Raw genomic sequence first — 22,692 nt, 5'->3', positions numbered from 1 at the left:
TCCTTGTCAAAAATCAGTTGATCATAGGTAGATGGGCTGATTTCTGGGTTCTATTTCATTGATCTATATGTATGTCATTGTACTAGTACCATGCTGTCTTGATCACCAGGGCAGTGTTTTAGGATTTGAAATCAGAGAGTGAGATGCCTCCTACCTTGTTTCTCTTTTTAAGGAGTACTTTGCTTATTTATGGACTCCTTCCATTCAGATTGAACTTGGAGATTGCCATTTCCATCTCGTTGAAGAATGGGATTGGTATTTATATTGGGGTTGCATTGAACATGTAGATTGCCTTTGGTAGGATTGTCATTTTCATAATATTGAGTCTTTCTATTCATGAGCAAGGGATATTCTTCCATTTCTCCAGGTCTCTTTTTGTTTCTTGTAGTAATGTTTTGTAATTTTCCTTGAATAGATCCTTTGTGTTTCTGGTTACATTTACTCCCAAGTATTTAATCTTGTGGTGAGTTGTTGTGATGGGTATTGTTTTTTTAGCTCCAGTTCAATATTCTCTGTCACTGTAGAAAAATCCAATTGATTTTTGTTGGTCTTGTATCCTACCACTTTGCTGGATTGGCCCACTATGTCCAATAGTTTTCTTACTGAGTCGTTAGGGTTTTCTAAGTATATTATCATATCATCTGCATAGAGAGATAATTTTACCTCCTCATTGTTAATTTGGATACCTCTAATTACCTTCTCTTGTCTTATTGCTGTCACTAAGACTTCCAATACAATATTGAATAGGAAAGGTGATAATGGACTTCCTTGCCTAGTTCCTGTTCTCAAAGGGAATGCCTTTCATTTATCTCCATTGAGAACAAAGTTTGCTCTCAGGTTTGCATATAAACTTTTCCCTATGTTGAAGAAATTCCCCACTAATCCTATTTTGTTGAGTGTTTTAACCAGGAAAAGGTATTGGATTTTGTCAAAGGCTTTTTCTGCATCAATTGATAGGATCATGTGGTTCTTGTTCTTTGCTTTGTTTATGTGATGAATTACATTATTTTGTATTCTTATATTGAACCATCCTTGCATACCTGTTATGAATCCTACTTGTTCATATTGAAATTTTTTTTTTTAATTTATCGTTGGATTCTGTTGGCCAGAATTTTATTTGGGATTTTTTGCATCTATGTTCATAAGCGATACTGGCCTATAATTTTCCATTTTGGTGGTGTATATAGAGTTGATGACCATTCTTCTTTGAATGTTCGGTCCAGGCTTTGATTTTGGGTGGTTTTTTTTTTAGGAGTTATTATGTTTTCTTCTTCTGTAATGAGTCCGTTCAAGTGTTCAATTTCAGTTCGTGTCAGTTTAGATAGGTTGTGTTTTTTAGAGTATTTGTCCATTTCCTCTAGGTTTTCATATTTATTTGAGTAGAGTTTTTCCTAGTATTCTGTTGTTAACCTTTTATTTTAGTTGATTATGTTGTGCCATTACCCACTTCATCTTTTATTTGGAGTATTTGTGTCTTTTCCTTCTTTTGTTTTGAAGTTTTTCTAGTGTTTTGTCAATTTTATTGACTTTTTTGAAGAACTAACTCCTGGTTTTGTTGACAGTTTCAATTGCTTTTCTGTTTTCTATTTCATTTATTTCTGCCCTAATTTTTGGAGGGTGTTGGGTTTCTTGTTGTTCTTTTTCAATTTGTTGACGATATTGTGTTAGAGAGTCAATGGTCATTTTCCCCGGTCTTTTAATGTGTTTGCTTATTGCTATAAATTGACCTCTGATTAATGCTTTGGCTGTTTTCAAGAGGTTTTGGTAAGTTGTGTTTTCATTGTCATTTGTTTCAAGAAATTTTTTTATTTCATTTTTTTAATTTCTTCTAGTACCCACTCATCCTCAAGCAAGGTGGTGTTAAGCTTCCAAATGTATGGGTTTTTTTCTTCTTTATCCTCTTGTTATTAATTTTTAGTATTGTAGCATTGTGGTCTGAGAAGATGCTTTGTATTATTTCTATTCTTTTTAATTTATTGTCCTAAAATGTGATCTTTCTGGAGAATGTTCCATGCACATTGGAGAATGTATACTGTACTTTTTGGATGCATTAGCCTATAAATATCTATGAAATCAAGTTGGTGTATTTTGTGGTTTAATTCTTCAGTATCTTTGTTAAATTCTTTCTGGAAGTTCTATCTTTTCTTGAGAGTGGTGATTGAAGTCTCCAACTATTATAGTAGTGTTGTCTATTTCCTTTTTTCAGTTTTGTTTATTTTTATTTTATGCATTTTGCAGATCTTTAATTTGGTGCATAGATATTTATTATTGTTATATCTTCTTGTTCTATTGACCTCTAATCATTATGTACTGACCTTCCTTGTCTTTTATGATGGTTCTTGCATTGAAATCTATTTTATCAGAAGTTAATGTTGCCATTCCTGCTTTTTTCTGGTTGCCATTTACTTGGTATATTTTTTCCCCACCCTTTTATTTTTAGTCTTTCTTTTTTGCTTTTTCATTTCTGTTCATTCATTGTTGCACTCTTTCTTCCCTGTCCACCCCTCACCCCAGTTCATTTTTCTCTTTGACAAGTTAAAAAAAATTCTTTCATTGTTATACAACACCACAACACCCCCGGAATCCACTCCACTATGCAGCTTTCATTCTGGACTCTTGTCATGGCAGTAATACCTAATCATAGATCCCTCCTAAACAGTACTCTCCCTCATCTGTTTCAGTGCAGTATATATTATTTACCCGCTCTTAGTTTTCCCCAACTCTGAAATAGTGGCACTATTTTTTTTCCTTTCTTTATCTTCATTTTTCAGGTGTGTCTCTTGTAAACAGCATTTTGATGGATTTTTATCCAATCTGCTACTTTTTCCCTCTTCAGTGGTGTATTCAAACCATTTATGAATTGTGATTATTGAAAGGCAAGGTTTTTATGCTATCATTTTGCTGAATTCTTTTTGGTATTGTTGCTAGTTACTTTGGTCCATCCTTCTTTCTGTGGCACCTCTGTAAGAAAGATCTTTGTGTTTCCTGCAATGCTAGTATTGCTTTTGTAAATTCCCTTTGGTTCTGTTTTTCTGGGAATATCTTGATCTCTGCTTCATATTTGATGGACAATTTTGCTGGGTGCAATATTCTTGACTGACAGTTGTGTTCTTTGAGTGTTCCATTAATGTTATTCTATTGTCTTCTTGCTTGCATGGTTCCTGTTGAGAAACTGACACTTAATCTTATTTGCTCTCCGTTATGGGTTACTCTCTTTTTCTCCTTTGCTGCTTTCAAAATTCTCTTCTTATCTTTGGTTCTGGCAAATTTGGCTATGATATGTCTTTGTGTTTTTCTTTTGGAGTCTATTCTATCTAGTGGTCTCTCAGCTTCTTGAGTATATATTCTCTCATTCTTCATTTTGCCTGGGAAATTTTCTTCTAGTAATTCTTCTACAACTTTTTGGGTGCCTTTGCTTATTTCTTTCTGTTTTGGGATTTAGATTATGTACATGTTACTTCTCTTGATGGTGTACCACATTAGTCTTAGGTTTTCTTCTTTTTTCTTTCCTTTTTGATTCTGCTTTATATTTTAGCAGATCAGTCTTGACAATTCTATATTTTTTTAAAGAAAACCTTTTCATTTTAATTGCCATTTGCAGAAAAATTATATTTTCATTCATTCATTGTTCCGCATTTTACCCCCTCTCCCTTCCTTCCCCACCCCCAAGTTGACCTTTTTTTTTTCTCCAGGAGTGATGGGAGAGGCTGGAAGCAGAGGGAAGTGGATGTGCAGGGGAAGGAGGGGATTAATCATTGGGTTCTACAATTTGATGGTTGTAGTGCGAGGGAAATGGACAGAATTTGTTCAAATTTGTATTAGAATTTTGTAAATAAACTAGTGAAAAGACAATTCTATCTTGTATTTCACTGGTTTTGTGTTCCATCTCTTCAATCCCGTTCATGTGACCCTCCATTATGTTGGCAGCATCTGAAACATTAGTCCTCATATTTTGAATTGTGGTTTCTTGTTTTTGAAGAGCCTCTAATGTCTTGTTTATTTTATCTTCATTGTTTTTTTAAGCTCCTTCTGGTTTTTGCTTGTGGTGTCCTATAATTCTTCAAGTTTGTCTTTCACTCATTGAAAATATTCAATCATTGTTCTTTTAAATTCTGTGTCAGAAAGTTTCATCAGACTTTTTGGCTTCAGGAAATCCATTGATACTGTCACCCAAAGGGTGACATCTTGCTTTGGGCTTGTGTAGGAGGTGAGGTAATCTGCTTCCTTTGTGACATTACTTTAGTAGAGTTTTTAATGTCTGAGGTGATAGCAGGTTCTTGATCTGAATTCACCACTCCAGAACATGGTGGGGCAGCTACCCTGCTTGTGTTTCTCTCAGTTGGATAGAGAAAAGGTTTGTGGAAGCAGGCTCCTCTGTCAGAAAACTGCCCGGGCAATGGTATTCCAAGTTGCTGTGGGCTAACAGCAGTTGATGGTATGTGAGGAGATGCAAGGCAAAGCATGAAGACCTGATTGGAAAACTAGGAAGCCTTGGTTTACTCTTCAAGAACAAGCTCCTGCTGTCTCACTTCCTTATGATTGAGCTTAAGTGGTACCATGTGGTCCAGCCAAACAAAAGTGATCCCTCCACAAAGTACCTCACTCAGGTTCCATTGTTGTTCCTTGTACGTGTTGGGAGCTGCGTTCTGGGTGCAGGCCTGCAATGATGGACTGTAGTTCTGATCTCACATTCACTCAGATTCTATATTTCCATCTCACCCTGGCACATTGCTCCCTGTGCATCCCACTGTGTGTGTCAGCAGCTCCCCAGCGCATGCATGGCATCAGCAAGCAGTTCCCAGGTGCATGTGTGGCTGATGTTTGCTTTCTTGATGTTTAGATATAATCCATATTGAAGGCTGTAGTCTCTGATATTCTGTATCAAGTGCTTCACATCTTCATGGTTTAAAATCTGGGGGAGGGAAGAGGGAAATGTGTATTAGTGTTATATCTTTTCTCCATACCCATTCAGCTTTTTTTTTTCATTGAATAAGCTGGACTAAATAAAGAAGAATGTGGCCTCAGGATTGGAAGAAGACTAATCAACAACCCATGTTATTCAAATAACACACCTTGCTTGCAGAAAGTGAACACTATTTGAAACACTATACTAGAAATCCTCAAACTCATGATATGCAAAAAATTTACGCTGTCAAGTCACAACCAACCAGCTGATTTTCCTTTGGGTTTCTGAAACGGAAAATTGCACAGGAGGAGACTACTCCTCTTTCTCCTGAGAAGTCACTAGGAGATCCAAACCACTAGACAGGTGTAGCCTTTAAGTTAACAGTTTAACTCATGGCACACTATGTTACCACCAGGACTCCTTCAAAGGTGTGGCTGCCTTTGTGAACCATTGAATTGGAACTAACTCATGGCTGACCCGCCAGTGATTTTTCATAGGGACTAACTAACACAAGAGTTGACTACCCCTATTCCTCCCATAGAACAGCTGGTAGATTTGAGCTGCATACCTTTGCATTGACAGCCTTACCACCAAACTACCAGAGCATCTTCAAATATGCGGTAGTGGATATCAACTCTGTATTTTTTTATTCAAACACACTTAAAAGAGTGGTTAAGTAGTTGTGTTTTAAAATGTCTATGTACTGCAAAATGTCAGAAATGAAAATGCTAAAAAGCAAAGATGTCAGTTTAAAGACTAAGACACATGGTCATGTTGTCAATTGCTTCATATCCATATAAAAGTTGAACAATAAATACAAATGATCAAAGAGGAATTGTTGCCTTTCTGTGGTAGTGTTGAGAAAAGTATTGAATATGTCATGGACTGTCAAAAGAATAAACAAGCCTCTTGTAGAGAAAGTACAAACAGAATGTGTCTTGGAATTAAGTATGATGAAATATCATCTCACATACTTTGGATATGTCGTCAGAAGGTTCAAGTCTTTGGGGGAAAAATCATGTCATGTATAAAAGTGGGCTTGTGCATAGCAAAGATTGTAAGAATTAAGCAGGACAGGTTTTATTTAGTCAGTCAACTTGATGGTATTTAACAATAATAGTAAACATATTTTACAATCATTTAAACTTATAAAACATTTGAGTGTTAACTTAAAACTACATGAGAGAGTTTAAATATTTTTTTCAACATCAATTTGCAAGGCTTATAAGCTAAAATTATGAAAACTATCATTTCTTTTTTTTGTTTGGGGTTTTTCGGGTTTTTAAAATATTTTTAAATTTTTTAATTCTTTTTTAAAATTTATTAATATTAATGAAAGTTTACAGAGACTCTAGATTTCCATTCATTCATTGTTGCATTTTTCTCCCTGCTCAATGTCCCCCCACTCCAGTCCACTCTTCTCTTTGAAAAGTAAAAGAAAAATTCTTTCATTGTTATACAATATCTCCCCTCACATCCACTCCACTGTGCAGCCTTTGTTCTGGACTCCTGTCATGACAATAATACCTAATCATATATCCCTTTTAAACAGTTCTCTCCCTCATCTGTGTCAATGCAGTATACATAATTTATTCCATCTTTCTCAGCCTACCCCCAGCCCCGGTGACAGTCTTATTTTACAACAGTGGTACTATGAAGTATTTGTCCTTTTGTGACTGAGCTATTTCACTCAGCATAATGTTCTCTGGGGTCACTCATTTTGTATAATATTTCATGAATTCCCTTTCTAACAAACACTAGATGTTGAGAAGTGTTGTTGCCCTTGCAAAACCTCTCTGGCACTTTAATGGTTTGCATAAGTCACTAACATATACTCAAATTAGAAATATATTGAGCACATCACATGAAGCCCAGTTCAACCATGTAAAGGGACCTGCCACACCAGGTCAGTTTTGCTTTGTTAATCAGAATGGAAATGCCACTGAGAGCATCTAGGTGGCTGGAAAAGCTGAGAATGGGCCAGGTCCCAGAAGAGTTGGTCTCCTGGACAAATAGCAGAGCTGTAGACATGGCAGGAAAGACAGAGACTCCTAGGTGCAAGGCAGAAGTCTTTTTGTTGTGTTTTCTTTTCAAAGAAAAGATATCTTATTAGAACTAGAAAATTAAGTCAAGCCAAGATGATGGGAAGCCACATGGCTCTCATGTGAGTCCGAAGTCCCTGAAATTCCACCTGTCTAAAAACAAGATGTTTTCCCCCAGCACGTAGGGAAGTAGAATGTCTGCAGACTAGGTTAAGGGGTCTTCGTCTGACTCAACGGTCTGAAGGAATTCAAACCTTAAACCTCTTAACTCCAGGGCCTTGCTGTTGAAAGGTTATGGGAAAATTTTGTCACTCAAAAACAATTTGATTTTTGACAAGTTACTAACTTTTCTAAATCTAATTCAATGTAGCTCAAAACACATTCATCCCCTCCATACTTACACCTGTTACTACATATTACAAGGTGAAAAAAGGCTCACCAGTCCCTGGTCCCATGGTTCTCTCAGTCTAGAGAGAGAAATGCTAGACTTAACAAGAAAGTATAAGAAATAAATACTTTTAAGTTCTTCAAAGTCGTTCTTTAACAGACTTTCTCAAGGATTGTTTGATTCCTTGGAATGTACCATTGGTTGACTTTGCTATTTGTTATTCAATTAGAACCTACACATTATGAAGCTATATATTGATTCATAGATTTTCGTCCAGCAGAAAAAAAATAATACCAAAGATAATGGGGTTACTGACTGCAAGGTATTATAACTTTTTTGCATTATTTTTTCCTTTTAAAATTCATTTCCTCATGGATTACACAAATCCTGGTACTTCAAATATTCTTGCAGCCACATTTGCCATTTTGATAGTTTCTTTAATAATTAATGAAATCAGAGATTTTTTTACATATATGACACCTGTATTTGATCCGTATTTTAACTCTTTGAAAATTATACTGTTACAGCCCTTAAATAATATAATCATAAAACTATCAATATGGTAAATATTAGGTATTGGATAAGTGTGAGTTATCGCTTAGTGTGAGTTATCTGAAAAACACCCAGGGATTCAGGAGAATTAATTGGTCAGAGTTTCCCACCATGGATCAAATAGTTGTATTGTGTGCCCTCATTCTTTGCTTTATTCTTTTCCTACAACCTTGTCTTTCATTTATCTATTACTAAGACTGGAAGAGACCTCTATTTGTTCCAGAAAGGTGATCCGACAGAGTGTGGAAATTATCCAACAATATCATTGATATCACATGCAAGCAAGCAAGATTCTGCTGAAGGTCATCCAAAAATGACTGGAACAGCACTTCATCTGAGCATTGCCAGATGTGCAGGCTGGGTTTAGAAGAGGCCATGGTACTAGGAATATTATAGCTATTGTCAGATGGATCTTGGCTGGAAGCAAAGAGTACCAGAGGAATGTCTATCTGTGTTTCATTGACTATGCAAAGGCATTTGACTGTGTGGATCACAATAATCTGTGGCTGACACTGAGAAGAATGGGAATCCCAGAACACTTGATTGTGCTTATGCAAAACCTGTATTTGGACCAGGAGGCAGTCGTCAGAATAGAGTAAGGAAACACTGCATGGTTCAAAATTGGGAAGAGTGTGTGTCAAGTATGTGTCCTGTCTCCATATCTTTTCAATCTATATGCAGAACAGATTCTCCAGGAGGCTGGGCTCTAAGAGGAGAAATGTGGCATCAGAATTTGAGGTAGACTCATCAACAATCTGCGTTATGCAGATGACACAACCCTGCTTGCTGAAGCTGAGGAAGACCTGAAACGCTTGCTGCAGAAGGTTAAGGACTGCAACCTTCAATATGGATTGAAGCTCAACATCAAGAAAACAAAGATTCTCACCACTGGGCCAATAGCTGGTGAAGAGATTGTTGACAGCTTCAGTTTGCGTGGATCTACAATCAACACTTTTTGTACCAGCAGCTAGGAAATCAAAAGACAAATTACATTGGGAAAGTCTGTTTTCAGAGACCTCTCCAAAGTACTGAAGAGCAATGATGTCAGTCTGGAGACTAAAATGCGCCTGATACAGGCCATGGTCTTTTCAATTATTTGCCATGCATCAGAGAGCTGGACAATAACTAGGGATGATAGGAGAATTGATGTCTTTGAAGTGTGGTGCTGGAGAAGAGTATTCAATATACCATGGACTGCTAGGAGAACAAACAAGTTCATCCTGGAAAGAGTGAAGCCAGGCTGCTCATTGGAGGCAAGGATTCTGAAGCTTCATCTGACATATATTGGACATGTTGCCAGGTGAGAAAGACGTCATGTTTGGGAGGGTAGAGGGACAGTGCAAGAGGGAAAGACCCTCGATGAGATTAATTGATTCATTCACTGGGGAAATGGGGATAGGTGTGCTGGAGACATTAGGATTGGCACAGGACGGAGCAGGGCTCTTGTACATAGGGTCACTATGAATTGCAAGCAACTAGACGACACATAGCAACAACAAGACTGACATCTTACTTGAGAAAACTTTTTCTTCTTGAACTTTTCTCTATTGAGAAGTTGAAATAACAAAACATATAATTCCTTTTTCTTAGTCTGTAGTTCACTTTCAATTGCTTTTTTCTCTTCCCTATCTCAAAATTGTCCTCCTGGACCAATCAGCCACATTGCTTTTTTTTTTTTTTTGTCTTGTGTAGTAATTCCCTGATTTCAGGATACTTGAAAATATCTTAGTACTTGACATTCTTTTTCTTAATCTTTTGAACATTCTTATATTTAAATTTGCAGGATAAAATTAACATTAAACCCAAATTTAGTGAATTTTGGGTGATGATGTTTGGTAGTTTCATTCAGTACAAATGCAGTAAAACTCCAAGCAAGATTTCTTTAAATTTAAAATTCAAAAAAATGATTAAATCTGGAGAAATGCTCTTGATTTCTAAGACACCTAAAAACAGTTAAGTGCTTTTGAGAAAACTACTTTGACGTCATTGTAACAGCATCATCCTGAACTTGTAAAGAACACTTACTCAGAAGTAACTTTGTGAAAATAATGCCATTTTTCAGAAGCTAGCATGACCTGAAATAGTGATGAGTCCAGAGCCAGTGTAAGATGAGTAATGCATGATCTCGTTATTGAATATTCATGTTGTTGGAGAGAAGAAAGGGAGAAAGCAAGTCAACTGAGAAAACTAGAACCCATGAGACTTTTAAATCTCATAGGTAGGATATTGGACCAGATCCTTTGGAAGGGTTCTGCAAAGTGATTTTTTTTAACTTTTTGAAAAAAATTCGAGTGAAAGTTTAAAAATGGTGTTGAATTTTCATTCAATATCCCTACATATATTGTCTTTTCTACTTAATTACAATTGATTAGTGTAATTAATGATAATGCCCAATCAATGCTTTTACTGAAGGAAATCCTTTTCCTTCACTAAACTTGTCTATTTATTAATTTTCACTTTCCTCTTCTTGCCCTCCCATCCCTGGTAACCATCTAAGAATGAGCCTATCTATGTGAAAGCCTTTCCTTAGTTTTTCACAATAGTCGTCTTTATACCTGATCATCCTTTGTTGTTGTTGTTGTGTATCCTAGAGTTGGTACTAACCCATAGGATACATAATTTTCCTTTTGAGGAGATTGAATTTGAGTAAGCATGTAACACAGATAGGTATTATATGGGCCAAGAGGACACCCTGCCAACTTTTTTTCTCTCTTATAAATTAAAAGCACCTATTTTCAGAATTTTTTTTGAAAGAAAATATTCAGCACTATGACTAATAAAATTAGTAATAGTGAATATTTGGTTTAATTTTTAGCTTCACTATCATTAACAGATTAATTTACCTTTGATATAATAATTTTTAAAACAGACTTATCCTTATTGATTCATGATACAAATGCAAAATGATACTAATAGGAAACACTGATGCTGTGTGAAATAATTAAAAAAAACCCTAAAGCTAGAACTACCATATGGTCCAGCAATCACACTTGTAGGAATACAACTCAAAAGAAATTTGTACACCAATGTTCATGGTTGTAGTTTTCACAATAGTCAAAAGTTGTAAACAACCTGAATTACCATCAACAAATGAATGAATGAACAAAATAGAATGCATGAAAACGATGCATACTACTCAGCCAGTAGGAGAAATTAAGTGTCGATGAATAAGCTACAGTATCAGTGGAATCTGAAGGCATTATACTGAGCAAAATAAATGAATTCTAAAAGAACAACTATTGTATGATGCCACAAATATAAAAAGGTAAATGTATAGAGATCAAATTTCATTATTGTTATTAGTTAACAGGAGAGAGGAAAAAGAAGAGGGGGTTGCTTATGTAGTACTCAGTTTTTATTAATAGTGATAGAAAAATAATACTGATTAGGAGTAAGATTGCACATTATTATAATTGCTGTAATTAAGGTCTCTAACCTAAAAGTTCAATAGGCAAAAGTTGTGTGACAGATATATTTACAACAATGGGAAGAAAAGAGTAATTGCTAAAACTGTTTATAAATAAACACAAAACAGCTCATTTGATCTGGTTCCTTAATGTAGAAGTTTAGGATCATAGCCCATCACATACATCTCGATTACCTAGCTGAATAGCATATATAGTGCTTCTCTTCTACCTCTTAATTTGTTACACAGTGCCTAGGGTCTTAAAAGCTTGCTATTCAAGTCTCAAGAATTTGTCTCCACTCACTTGGAGCAACAGAGGAAGAATGAGACTTGGAATAGGAAGAGGATATGGCATGTTTGACTCATTGCTTCTTTGAATAATTGACTGAATAGAAGAACTCGATGGTGCTCGGCTACCATTATTGAACATCTTGATCAAAGAGAGCATAGAAAGGGAGCCCTAGTGGCAAGAAGCTGCACTGCAATCCCAGAGGTATGCAGTTCAAATCCACCAGATGCTCCACTGGAGAAAGAGGGGCAATCTCCTCCTGTACCAGTCAGATTCGATTTGACGGTACACATATAAAAAATAATAAAGAAATTTTTTTAAAAAAAGAGTGTAGAAAAATTCTGGCCCAAAAGGAGAAAAATATGACAGATGTCTCAGTGTTGCAAGAGGCTGATAAATCCTAGCCAGTAGGCCAGATGACAGGCTGCTGGCTCCAGTTCCCAAAACTGGAAGTCATAGAAGGTAGAATTTTGAGGAAATGAGTTTTGCCAGATTATATATATTGGGTACATAACCCAATGAAATAAATTTATCTCTTAGACTAGATCACAAATAGAAGATAATTACATTGTATTATGGGAGAAAAATCAGTCCATTTATTGCCAAACCACTAAAAAGTACCCTAATTCAGTTGACGTATAACCATTATATTATCATTAGGTGCCATCAAGTCAAGTATGACTCATGTTGACCCTATGAACAAAAGATTTGAACCCTATTTTATCCTGAACCATCCTCATCATCTCTGACACACTTGAGTCCATTGCTGTTGTCACTGTGCCAATCCATCTCATTGAGAATCTTCTCTTTCACTGGCCTTCCACTTTTCCAAGCATGATGCCTTTCCTAGAAACATGCCCAAAGTATGTGAGATGAAGTTTTGCCAACTTTGCCTCATAGTTTCTATCTAATCTTTGAGCTACTGTGTCAGTTTTATCTTATATAAATCTTAAAAGGGCCTAATGTTGATACCAGCCCATATTTTTAACTAACAAAGCTAAAACTATTATTAAGCTTTAAGATTATATCATGAAACATTTTCAGTTTAAGGTTTATAGATTACTTCACGGGTACCTCCATCTTTCATGGTACCGTAAAGTCTAGAATCTATCAGATTTTGAAATTCTGTCATTAGCTCAAAGGCTGACCCACAGACTGGGACATGTCAGCTTTCAAAGCCCATTTCTTTGAAATAATGGCCTCTCTCATTCTCTATTTATGTGAGTGTGTGCACATAGCACACTTGCTTTACTGGTTTATCTTTTCTAGAGAACTCAGGCTGTAACAGGAAACTTGAGACCTTAGGGGACAATGAGTTTATGTCAGTAAGGTAGGAACAACTCAGGAAAAAATTGTAAGAATGGTTGCACATTTAAAAAAAAAGTAAATCAGTGTCCTTAAATTGAGTGAGAGGAACTTCAGTTGAACTTGTGTATGCTCTGATGTTTATATCTTCCATGAAATAAATAAAATTAGGGGGGGGGGAATGGTCTGTGAACTAGAGCTAAAGCATGAACTGTTTATGAGTGAAGTAAATATAGAGATTGAAAGTATCCATTTAGAAACTTTTCTAGCAATTCGAAATTGTAATTTAATAATTATGACATTCTGCATAGATGGCTGATCAATTTATAAGACATTCAAAGAAGATCTATGCTCAAGTTCCACAGATATGAAAATTGGATCATGGTGACTGCTGCCACCCTGTGGGATATTAAATAATTTTAAGATACTGTTATCCTTCTGAACTTTGTAGTACTCTTATTAAAACATCCATTCCAGTCATTAATCCTTTTACTCAACACTCACTTGGTGACAGGCCCTGATTAGGTTGTGGGGACGTTAAATAAGCCAAGTACACACAGCCTAGATCCTAATGTAAGTGGAACGTGACTGTCCAGACACAAGGTGGTATGAAAATTTTGCCATTCGGCTTGAGTGAGTGTAGGGGAGAAACTGCAAAAGCTTTGCCAAAGAGATATAGTCCAGTGGAATGTGCATAGTTAGATGGATTTTTTCCCCATATATTTTAATTATGTATTATATATATTGTATTTAATTATGTATTATATATATATAATTTTGTCCCATATATATTGTCTTATAAGAACAGATTCCTAGGTAAAATTTTCCTGGTTGTTCCTACTGAGTTGCTCCCACCATGAAAAAGTGATGAGGCAAAAAGCAGTGCTGTCCAGCTCCAGAGCCTCAGAGGATGTAGAATATCTTTTCTTTTTCATTTGGGATCCATGTGGGCTGCCTCTATGTAAAATGACGTCTTCCATTCTGACCAAGCTGATAGCCAGAAGAAACTGGCAGAAGACCTACAACAGGAAGAATTAGTTTATTTGCTGACTCCTTCCCACTCAGGTCAGACATTAGACAGTGAACACATGCTTCTACCAGGCTTCTCAATTTACCCTTTCCCTCACTGTTTGAGACATAGAAGTCGTTAACAGTGTTCAGCTGTTGCTATCATTGAAATCCTCAAAATTATTCTCTGCTATATTAATATCTTTGTAGATAATCCCTTCAAATCAACTTCATTTGAATTTGATCTTGTTTCCCTGCCTATTTGACTGATTAGAAGAAATGAAAAATTAAATTATTAAGTAAATGCGTTCTGTATAAATAAGTGACTGAACTACACAATTAATTAGTTAAAGCATGAATGAATGGGTGCTTAGATGGCAGAGTGAGAAGTAAATGCAGTAAATAAATAATGATTTTGCACACAATTGACTAGATAATGATAGTGGAAATGAATGATAGTCACATGAAAATATAAATGAGAGGAAAAAAGTGGAAAAAACAGATTGAACTCATGAAAACATGATTTGAGATCATTTTTAATCAATCTGAATGCCTGGTTTCATTCCCTCACTATCCTTCATCCTTTCAAATACATGCAAAGAAAGAGGATGGCTTAGTGTCTCTGAAAACAAGGTTGTTCTGCACAAACATTTTCAATAATTAAGGTCTGATAAGAGAAAGGAAAGAAGCCAAGTCCAGAGATGAGCAGTTAGATATTGCTGTTGTTGTTGTATGTGCTGTTGAGTCACCTAAGACTCATAGCAGCATTATGTACAACAGCCCTCAACCCTCCTCCATCCTGTGCCAGTCTCACTGTCTGACACACCTACCCCTACTACCCTAGTCACCTCATAGAGGGTCTTCCTCTCATGTGCTGTCCTTCCACCCTCCCAAGCATGACGTCCTTCTCCAAGGACTAGTCCCTCCTTGCAACATGTCCAAAGTATGTGAGATAAAACTTCAGAATCTTTGCATCCAGAGCAGCCTGGTTTAATAATCTCTAGGATGAACCTGTAATTTTTAAATTATCTTTAGCTATATTTTGCTTTTATTTGATATTAATGACATTGTTTGATAAGTTTCCACATTCAGTTTGATCACCTTTCTTGGGAATAGGAACGAATAGGGACCTCTTCTAATACACTAGCCAGAGAACTGTCTTCTAAATTTTCTGGCATAGACTACTTGAGAGCATCATACAGGGCTGCATCTGTTAATTGAAATGTCAATTGGTATCCCATAGATTCTTGGGGTCTTATTTTACTTTTTTCACCTTTTCTTTTTCTTTTTTTAAAAATTCTGATTTATTTACAAAGTTTGAATACATTGTTTTTCATGAAAGATCCTTCCCATTTCATTCACCCCACCCACCCATCAAATTGTATAACCCTATGACTCTACTCATACTCATCCCTCTATTTCCACCCTTCCCTCCACTTTGTATCCTCATACTTGTTATACAATAATCGTTTTATACAGTGTTTGTCCTTGTGGACTGAGTCAATTCACTTAGCATAATGCTGTCCAATCCCTCCCAAGTTAGGTAATTATTTACAAAATAGAAAGAACTGTGGGAAATCTCCTCCCATAAAAATTTATAGCTTGCAAACCCTGATGGAGACTTGCTTATGAGTCAGACTTGATACAAATGCAGAGGAGATTTTGGTTATACCAGAAGATAAAATACATTTGGGGAATTACAAAGGTTTTCTTTGTTATGTTTATGAAGCTATAGTTAAAATTATATGTGCAAGCACACAAAGATATCTGCATGATCACCAAAACAGTAATTCTGATAGATAGATAGATAGATAGATAGATAGATAGATGTGGTTGTTGTTGTTGTTGTTGTTGTTGTTGTTGTTATATGCCATCGAGCCACCTGTGACTCATAGCTACCTAAGAGGCCTAAACTCTCCCCTATCCTGTGCTAATCTCACCATCTCCAACACACCTACCCGCATTACCCCAGTCACTAAATCAATCCATCTCCTTGAGGGTCTTCCTCTCCTGCAGTGTCCCTCCACCCTCCCAAGCATGATATCCCTCTCCAAGGACTCGTCCCACCTCACAACATGTCCAAAGTATATCAGATGAAGCTTTAGAATCCTTGCATCCAAGGAGCAGCTCGACTTTACCCTCTCTGGGGCAAACCTGTTTGCTTTCCTAGCATCCCATGGTATATTCAATACTCTTCTCCAACACTACAGGTCAAAGGCATCAATTCTCCTTCTATCATCGTCCAGCTCTCAGATGCATAGGAAGTGATTGCAAAGACCATGGCATGTACCAGAAGCACCTTAATATCCAGACTGACATCGTTACACTTCAACACTTTAGAGAGGTCTCTAACAACAGACTTTTCCATCACAATATGTCTTTTTAATTTCCTGGCTGCTGGTGCCAAGAGTGTTGACTGTGGAGCCAAGCAAACCAAAACTGTGAACAATCTCAATCTCTTCACCATCCATCCTGATGCTGCCAATTGGCCCCGTCGTGAGAATCATTTTTTTCTTGATATTGAGTCTCAATCCATACTGAAGACTGCAGTCCCTGACCTTCCACAGCAAGTGCTACATGTCCTCCTCAGTTTCAGCAAGCAGGGTTGTGTCATCTGCATAATGCAGATTGTTGATGATTCTTCCTCCAATACTGATGCCACATTTCTCCTCATAGAGCCCAGCCTCCTAGATAACCTGCTCTGCATAAAGATAAAAAAGGTATGGAGACAGGACACAGCCCTGGCATACCCCCTTCCCAAATTTGAGCCATGCAGTGTTTCCTTTCTCTATTCTGATGACTGCCTCCTGGTCCAAGTACAGGTTTCGCATTAGCACAATCAAGTGTTCTGGGATTCCCATTGTTCTCAGAGTTAGCCACAGTTTGTCATGATCCACACTATTAAATGTCTTTGCATAATCATTGAAACAAAGATAGACATTCTTCTGGTGCTCCTTGCTTTCAACCAAAACATTAGCTACAATATTTCTAGTACCACTACCTCGTCTAAACCCAGTCTGCACTTCTAGTAATTCTCAGTTGATGTGCTGTTCCAGTCTTTTTTGGATAATCTTCAGAAAAATCTTGCTTGTATATGATATTAATGATATTGTTCAATAATTTCCATACTCTGTGGAATCACCTTTCTTTGGAATGGGAACAAATATAGATCTCCTCCAGTCAGTTGGCCAATTGGTTGTTCTCCAGATTTCTTGGCACAATTTGGTGAGCACTTCTAGGGCAGCATCTGTTAGCTGAAATATGTCAATTGGTATACCATCAATTCCTGGGGCCTTATTTTTAGCCAATTCTTTCAAAGCAGTCTGAACTTCTTCCTTCATCACCATAGGCTCTTGCTCATATGTTGTTTCATTAAATTCTTCTGGGTTCACCAATTCCTTTTGATATAATGACTCTGTATTCTCTTTCCATCTTCTCTTAATACTTGCAGGAACACTCAGTATTCTGCTCAAAGCATCCTTAAGTATTGCAACTCGAGGCTCGAATTTCCTCTTATAGATAGAGCTAGATAGATTTAGAGATATAGATAAAGATATAAATATAGATACAGAGATGATAGAGATAGAGATATGTGTGTGTATGAGTGTATATGTATGTATATATATAAACACACATTAGTTTATGTATAAAATTCAAATACATTGATTTTTGAGAACATATTCTCCAATTTCCTTCACCACACCATCGAATTGTACAACTCCATGATTAATCACCCTACCACCTGCACATCCTCGTGCCTCTGCTTCTACCCTCTCCCACCCCCCTTGGATCCTTATACTCATTCTACAACAATGTTTTAGACAGTGTTTGTCCTTGTGGGGCTGAGTTAGTTCACCAAATACTGCTCTCTAGTCCATCCCAAATTAGGTAATAATTTACAAAATCATTGCTCTTGCATGTTACATAGTATTCTGTTGTGTGAATGTACTATAATTCCTCAATCCGTTCATCTGTGGTTGGACATCTGGGCTGTTTCCATGTTCTTGTGATAGTGAATACCGCTGCTATGAACTTTGGTGTAAAAAATCTCAGTTTGTGCCTCAGTCCTCTTTTTTTCAGGTTAAATTCCAAGTACTGAAATAGCTGGGTCATATGGAATTTCTTTGTTCAGCTTTTTGAGGAGGTGCCAAACTGCCTTCCAGAATGGTTGTGCCATATTACAATTCTACCAACAATGAATAAGCGTTCCTTTCTCGCCACATCCTCTCCAATATGTATTACTTGCTTCCCTGTTAAACTTTGCCACTGTTACTAGAATGAGATGGTACATCATTGTTTTGATTTGCATCTCATCTTTGAGATATAAAAGGAGTCATCTAGGCGCAATAGCCAGTAAAAATAGGTTAGGGAAGAAAGACACCATGAAGCCTGTTGTTGTTGTTGTTAGGTGCCATCCAGTTGATCTATGCCTCATAATAGCCCTATGTTGTTGTTGGGTTAGGTCAGAATCACATAGAAGAAAATTGTTCATTTTTCTCTAACCAAGCAGCTTGTGGATTCACTCTGCTTGCTTTTTCGGATGGCCATACAAGTCTTTACTACTAAGCCATGATAACTCCTTCAAGTGACTCTCTGAACAGCAGAAAAAAAAATCTTACCCTATCCTATGCAATCTTCACAATCTCATATACTCAAGCCCATTGTTACAGTCATTGTGTCAATCCATCTTCTTGAGGTTCTTTCTCTCTTTCTCTGCCCTCCACTTTTTCCAGCATGATGCCCTTTTTTTAAAAAAAAAATCTTTTTTCAAGGGCTGAGCCCTCCTGATAACATACTCAAAGTACATGAGACAAAGTTTCATTATTGTTGCCTCTAAGGTATTAGAAAACGCAACTCTAATAGTGCTTTCTCTAAGACAAATTTGTTTGCTCTTTTGGCAGTCCACAAGGTTTTCAATACTTTTCTCTCCAACACTACAGTTCAAAGGCATTGACTGTTCTTTACTCTTACTGATTCATTGTCCAATTTTAAAAGGCACAGGAAGCAAAGGAAAATACCATGGCTTGGAACAGGTGTACTTTAGTGTTCATATTCTTAGTACCTTAGTACTTTGTACATTGAGAGCAGATTTTCCCAACAAAACACATTTTTTTACTTCTTGACTGTTGTTTCCATGGGTGTTGATTGTGGATCCAAGAAAAACAACATTGACAATGTCAATCTTTCTTCCTCTATCATGATGTGGGTGGAGAGCCAGTGTGTTGTGAGTCTCGGTCCCAGCTGGACATTTGGAGGACCTTTCGAGGGCCTCTCACGTCTTGAAGAGGGGACACACACAAGTATGGAATGCTTGGGGATCTTGTGGCTTTCTTTTTGTCCCAATTGGGTGTCAGCAGAGGGAACTTGCCAGATGAATTGGGGGTCTCTGTCACAGAGTCTGCCAGTTTTTGGGTGTGCCAGAATTATAAAATACTGAAATGTTTGTCCACTCCTGCAGGCTGAGGGTGGAGAGCCACTGTGTTGTGAGTCTCAGTCTCACCTGTGAAGCTGAACACTGTGACACTGATGTGTGAAATGTGATAATGTTTACCCTTGGTGGACAGTGTTGGGTGGAGCTCCCAATTAAAAGTTTGGAAGCAGGAGTGGCATCCACTTCCGAAATAGCTTGCCTCTCTCTGGAAACTTTATGAACCTAGAGAAAGGATGGAAGTTATTCAAGTGCTGTGGTCTTTCGTTCATAAGGTCGCTATCAGTCACCTACAACTCAACGGCACTTAACAACAACAACAGCATCGTGATGTTTTCTATTGGTCTAGCGGTGAAAATTTTTTGTGATATTAAGATGTAATCTTCACTGAAGGCTGTAGTTGTGGATCTTCTTCAGCAATTACTTTGTCTTCTTTACATGAAAATCATCAGTGACACATAAAGATCATAAAAACCCAAGTAAAAGAAGCTGAAAAGACACAAGGACTCCCCCCCCCCCGGAACTGACACAGAAAGAAAATCTTCTCCTAAGCCCATGCCATAGTGTAGCTGCCTAAACTATGAGAAATTAAAATTATGATCATTAAAACAATTTTTTTCTATCTCAGTCACAAAAGGACAAATACTGCATGGTGCCACTGTGGTAGAATGGGGCTGACATCAGGGTTGGGGTAAGACTGAGAAAAACTGGATAAATTATGTATTCTGAATTGAAAGAGATAAGGGAGAGAACAATTGAAAAGCGATATATGATAGGGTATTATGGTTATCACAAAAGTCCAGAATTAAGGTTGTACAGTGTAGTGTACTGGGGGAGTGTACTGGGTGGTATGGGGGTATTGTATACAATGAAATAATATTTTTTTTTTTACTTTTCAAAGAGAGGAGTGAACTGGGGGGGAGAGCTGGGCAGGGAGAAAAGTGCAACAATGAATGAATAGAAATCCAAAATCTCTGTAAATCTTCACTAAAATTAATCAAATAAAATTTTAAAAAAAACACTCAACCTCTTTTTTAATAAAAAATGCCTTTATAAAAAAACACACCACAAAAGGGGACTTTACTCATGAACTTCTCCAAGCAGATTGCACAGAAATCAGATTGACTATATCTGTGGAAAGAATCATGGAGAAGCTCAGTATCAGAAGTCAAAACCAGGCTAGGTGCTGGCTCTGGAACAGACTATCATGTGGAAGTTCAGATTAAGGCTGAAGAAAATGAAAACTAGTCCATAGGAACCAAATGTTGATTTTGAGTCTACCTCAACTGAATTTAAAGATCATTTCCAGAACAGGTTTGAGGCATTGAACACTAATGACTGAAAATCAGGTTAATTATGGAGTAACATAAAATATATCATCCATGACGAGAACAAAAAGCCGTTACAAAGACAGAGGAGGGGGGAAAAAGACCTAAATGGATGCCAGAAGAAAGTATAAAAAATTCACTAGAGTGTGGAGTAACCAAAACAAAGGGGGAAAGCTCCAAAGTAAAAGAAATGAAGATTTCAAAGGGGAAATCAAGATAATGAAACAAAGTATGATGAAACAACTTGCAAAAAAAAAAAAAAAAGTCTAAAAAGAACTGTAGTTGTGGGGCGGGGGGGGGCGGGGAAGAAGGAAGTGCTTGCTCACTCAGCATTTCTAAGGTCAAAATAATTTAAAAACAAATTCAAACCTCAAGGTTCAGTACTGAGAGTTTCTATGGGCAATATCTTGGATGATCAAAGAAACATCAAAGAAGATGGAAGGAATACACAGAGTCACTGTACTAAAAAACTGGTTGAAACGGAAAAATTTCAGGAAGTACCAGGTCTTTTATTCATAGGGTGGCTATGAGTCCTCTACTATTCAACAGCACTTAACAACAGTTAAGAATCCAGTACTTGGGAAATGACATCATGCTGAGAGAAGTGGAAGGTCAGAGAAGAAAAGAAGATCCTCAGCATGATGGATTGTTACTATGACTGTAACAATGGACTCGAACATGTCTTGGATTGTAAGGATGTTGAATGATAGGGCAAGAGTTAGATCTGTTGTTCATAGAGTTGCTGTGAGTAGTAGAGAGAGCTCTGTTGGCCTAGTGGCTAGAAAGTTATGCTACCAAGCCAAAGGTGGATGATTTTAATCTGCAGCCCTCAGGCCTGGTTTTAATTGTTTTTGGTCAAACATTCTTCTAAGTGGTATAGCACTGGTATGTCAATTTGCTGTACAGAGGTAACTCCTGTTTGCTGTGATGCTAAACACTGTGACATTGATATGTCAAATGCGATAATGTTTACCCATGGTGGACAGTGTTTGGTGGAGAGATGGGAGAGGTTGGAAGCAAAGGGATGAGGATGTGCGGGGGCGGGAGCAGGGGGAGCAGGAGAGGAGTAATCATCAGGTTGTACAATTTGATGGGGGGGGATGAGTGAAATTGAAAGAATTTTTTCTTGAAAACAGTGTATTCGATTTTGTAAATAAACTAGTAGAAAATTTTTAAAAAGAGAAAAAGAAGATGAGAATAGCTGCACAATTCAAAGAATAAAATCAATGTTATTAAATGATGCACATTGTGGCTGTTGTTGTTGTTGTTATGTGCCATCAAGTCGCTTGAGACTCATAGCGACCCTTTGTATAAAGAGCCCTAAATGCCGTTCTATCCTGTGCCAACCTTGCTGTCTCAAACACACTCATTCCCACCATTCCACTCACAGAATCAATCCATCTCTTCGAGGGTCTTCCTCTCTTGCGCCATCCCTCGATTTTCCCAAATATGATGTCCCTCTCCAAGGACCAGTCCCTCCTTGCAACATGCCAAAAGTATGTCAGACGAAGTTTCAGAATCCTTGACTACAAGGAGCACTCCGGCTTCACCCTCTCCAGGACAAACTTGTTTGTTTTCCTAGCAGTTCATGGTATATTCAACACTCTTCTCTGGCACCACAGCACAAAGGCATCAATTCTCTTTATCATCCCTATTCACTTTCCAACTCTCTGATGCATAGCACGTAATTGCAAAGACTATAGCCTGGATCAGGTGCACCTTAGTCTCCAGCCTGACATCGTTGCTCTTCAGTACTCTTGAGAAGTTTGTGACAGCTGACTTTCCCAATGCAATTCGCCTCTTGATTTCCTGGCTGCTGTTACCAAGAGTGTTTACTGTGGAACTAAGTAAACTAAAACTGTTAACTATCTCAATCTCTTCACCATCCATACTGATGCTGTCAATTGGTCCAGTGGTGAGAATCTTTGTCTTCTTGATGTTGAGTTCAATCCATATTGAAGACTGCAGTCCTTGACCTTCTGCAGCAAGCGCTTCAGGTCCTCCTCAGTTTCAGCAAGCAAGGTGTGTCATCTGCATAAC

This window comes from Elephantulus edwardii, unplaced genomic scaffold (assembly GCF_000299155.1).
Source record: "Elephantulus edwardii isolate Elephantulus edwardi_28Jun2011 unplaced genomic scaffold, EleEdw1.0 scaffold00320, whole genome shotgun sequence".
In the NCBI taxonomy this organism is placed as follows: Eukaryota; Metazoa; Chordata; class Mammalia; order Macroscelidea; family Macroscelididae; genus Elephantulus; species Elephantulus edwardii.
The sequence above is the reverse complement of the archived record's forward strand: the minus strand, read 5'-3'. Positions refer to the sequence as shown.